The sequence below is a fragment of the Phoca vitulina genome, unplaced genomic scaffold, assembly GCF_004348235.1.
Source record: "Phoca vitulina isolate PV1807 unplaced genomic scaffold, GSC_HSeal_1.0 scaffold16, whole genome shotgun sequence".
NCBI lineage: Eukaryota > Metazoa > Chordata > Mammalia > Carnivora > Phocidae > Phoca > Phoca vitulina.
The window spans coordinates 25153074-25157194 of NW_022589719.1; the positions used below are offsets into that span (position 1 = coordinate 25153074).

The 4121-nt window shown below is 32.5% G+C and overlaps 1 pseudogene; it reads left to right on the plus strand.

The window, feature by feature from the left end:
* Positions 1 to 1908: 1908 nt before the first annotated feature.
* LOC116638929 lies at positions 1909 to 2838 on the plus strand (annotated as a pseudogene).
* The last annotated feature ends 1283 nt before the right edge of the window (positions 2839 to 4121 follow it).

Consider the following 4121-nt stretch of genomic DNA (forward strand, 5'->3'; position numbering starts at 1 on the left):
ACCTAATTCATGCTTGATGATTATCTCCTCTAATCTGCTTAGATTTGGATGTCAGGTTCTAAATTATCAAGATTGAAACCCAAAAGTTGCCACATTTCAGTTCATGTTATTTCACTTGGTATCAAACAACTGAATGTTGAAAGCCTCTAGGTGACCAATAGCATCAGAAATTTAGTGATAATATAAACAATGCTTGAATACAAGTGGTTTGTCCTCTACCTTACTTTATCTTCCCCATCATTTCTAATTCTGTCTGTATTGCTTTTGTAACATCACTAATTCTTTTACTTGGTAATGTCTCCTTTTCTTCATTTTTATGTTTAATGTTTTGAAGATTTAAAAAAAAAAGTCATGTATTTCCCTCTCTAAAATTTCTTTCTCAGGAAGTTGGTCACATTGTCGTTCTACTAACGCATCCAAGAGTGATGATATTTCCATGAGTACACAGATTAGAATAGTTAACCGCTATAGTGGTGAAATTAAAAGCCCAATGTTGTGAAGGGATTTCAAAACAGAGACCTGCTACAACACCACACATTTATCCTTAAAACTATTGTGCTGTATTTTACAGTGATCTAGGAGTCTGTCATCTCTCATGAGATGAAAATTATGATAATTCCTCCACTGCTGTCTTCTCTGATGCATGCCCTTTTCCTGTGGGAAGCCACACTAAAAGAATAAGAATTAGGAGATATAACTTATAAATACTTCAGTTTATTGGCTGTTTGATTTGGGAAATTCACTTAGTTTCTCTTAATCTGTTCCTTCTACATTGAAAAGAATATGGTGGGATTAGATGAGTACTTTAATATTTAAATCATTCTCATAATTAGGCTTATTATTTAATAATTATTTTCAAAATTATTCTTAGTTTCAGTTTTTATGCATACTTATTTAAAGGAATGCAATATAGTATTTTCATAAACTAGTTATTATTTGTAACTGTAATTGTAATAATATACATAAAGATATAAAAAAAGAAAATAAAAACGTTAAATTATGAAAGAACTATAACTTGTGTACAATTTTGAGGATAAGACCTGATGTCTTCATGTTAAAAAGGGAGACTAGAATGTCTTCCATTTCCATTAGTGTTTTTTTTTTCTTTTTTTCTTTACATTATTAAGTTTAATGGCTATGGAGTTTACCTTAAAACATTCTTTTACACTAAAATTTAAATAAGAAATATACATATTTTTCTAATTATTTTTCAAAATTTCACTGACCAAAAAAATCTACTTTTTGTTGTATTTTCAACTAGTTTTGCTTTATAACATAGCTAGCAAGATTGGTTTCTCAAGCTCAATATATAGTACCCACCCCACACACACCCTTGTATTTCGAAGAATATTATTTGCAATCCTGATCACCCAACTCACAATTTAGGCAAATGTGTTTTTGATTTTGTTTTTTTAAATGCAACTACATTCCTTGATCATATGTCTACAGCCAATTTAGGAGGATGTTCCATATCATGCTGGGGAAATGGAACATTACCTAGAATGAAAATCCTCTTATGAGTAAAGAACAAAATGGAAAATTATGAATAAAATAAATTTCCTGCATTAAATTAATGCCACTACCATCTAAATGTTATAAATAACAGTGGTTCAATTTCCTGTTAGAAAATAGTAATTTTTAAATCATATTTTCAAAATTTAATCAAAAGTATTTTTAGTATTTCAAAGTAAGAGAATATTTAAAAAAATTAAAAAATCATAGCAAAATCAGTTATGATTCCTAAGAAAAAATATAGTAATATTGATTTATAAATTAGCTATTGTGATTTGTTAATTAGGTTTATGTTTTGTTAGAGGATTTTATATGATTGTGCTTATATTGTCAATGTTTTCATCCAAATTTTTTTTCTTTTCAGATACTCAGTTATTTGTGCATAGCACACAATTTATGGAAAGTCAGAGGAATATCTCAGAATTCATCCTTTTGGGACTTTCCTATAATCAGAACATATAAATATTTTGCTTTGTTTTCTTCTTATTTTGTTTCCATCTTGGTGGGAAATCTCCCAATTCTTGTCTCCATTCAGTGCAGTGGCCTTTTTTACCAACTGATGTACTATTTCCTCAGCCACTTATCCTTTATGGACATTTGCTACATCTCCTGCGTGACACCCAAACTGATTGGTGACCGGCTACTGGCTAGAAAAACCATCTCTTATGATAACTTCATGTTACAGGTCTTTTCCTTGCACTTCTTGGGAATGATTGAAATCTTCATCCTTACAGTCATGGCCTTTGATCACTATGCTCCCATCTGCAAACCTCTCCACTACCTGCTTATCATGAACAGGACAAGATGCAATCTCCTAGTCTTGGCTGCTTGGGCTGGTGGGGCTCTCCATTCTTTTTCTCAGTTTTCTATGATAATCTAGTTGCCCTTCTGTGGCCCCAATGAAATCAATCACTACTATTGTGATATCTTCCCTTTGCTGAAAGTTGCCTGCACTGATACCTACATCACTGGGATCCTTGTGGTTGCCAATTCAGGAATGGTCGCTTTAGTAATCTTTGTTCTCTTGTTTGGGTCTTATGTTGTTATATTATTCACTTTAAGAAATCACTCAGCTGAGGGAAGACCCAAAGCCCTCTCTACCTGTCGGTCTCATATCACTGTGGTCATCTTATTTTTTAGGCCTTCAATCTTTGCCTACCTTAGACCTCCTACCACTTTCCCTGATGATAAAATATTTGCACTATTTTACACCATCATTGCTCCTATGTTGAATCCCTAATCCATACTCTGAGAAATACAGAGATGAAAAAAGCCATGAGAAGGGTTTGGTGTCAAAGGGTGTTTTCAGAAGAAAAACATAATTGATTTGTCCTACTCAATATGCTAAAAACTTTATGCAGGAGCAAAAATGGACTTGGAATCAGAGAGCTCTATTAGCTTTCAGATCATTGAAACCAAATCTTTCACTTTATGAATGTTGGAGATGATAAGCTGAGGAATTATGAGTAAGGTAACAATTTTACTAGTGGAACTGAAATTGGGTAGGGGCATATGTATATTAAAAATATGCTAAGCTAAAGGACCAGTAGCTATGTCACAGACAGTAAGCAGTTCTGAAGCTGTGAGGCTGACTGTGAATTTTAATATTCACTTGCATATGAAATTTATACATGATGATTTGACAACATTTTGGCATTCTGTAGAAATGGAGATTAGAAGTGGTTTTCAAAAATGAAAAAAGACATTTTTTTGTTATTGAACTTTATTTCCTGTAGGATATTCATCTAAATCTTATGTGAAATAAATTATGTGATGAAAAAAATCCACATAGATAATTTGGTTCTAAACCAAAAAAAAGCAAAGAAAAAGGGGTGGTTATACCTGTCCTCCGGGAGCTGCAGCACCCACTCCCACCCCCATCTCCCTTAAAGTGTCATAAGCAGGGACAAAGGGACAGGTGGAAATTTATGTTTCTGTTGGAGTATTTATCAGTATTTCAGAATGTGGAAAGACAAGATGAGAAAATTAATAGATCGTATCCCCTTCCAGTAGAGCTCAATTAGTTGAGTGATCTCAAAACTGTGCATTTGAGAGAAACTGCACATATCAGCTTACCTTGATATGTAGACATGAGAAATTAATTCCATTTTCATCTTAATGGACAAGGAATAGGGCCAACTGAACTTTTTTAAAATAGAAATTTTCCTTTAGCATATTTCTTGTATATATTTTTTCATCTTAATGTGAGAAAAGAAGTAATAATAACAAAACACTGTTATTTGTGATATTAAAAGATATACTACCATCATCCATGAATAGAACATATTACCTGTAGGTATTTTGGAGAAAGATTTCCCGAGAGAACTAGAAAACAATGTAAGAAAATGTTTTTTATTATCAATAAGATGCAAATAGTTAGGATCTTTATAAAAAAGAATTGACATTCATAAGAAGGTGGGCAACAGTATAATATTATCAAGGGGAGTTATTTTAAAAACATGAAGAATACCTGAAAACAAAATGCAATAGAATTTCAAAAAAAAAAAAAATTTCAACCATAACATAAAATGAAGGGGAAGGTGGAGCGCTTGGATGGCACAATGGGTTGAGCGTCTGACTCTTGGTTTTGGCTCAGGTCATGATCTCAG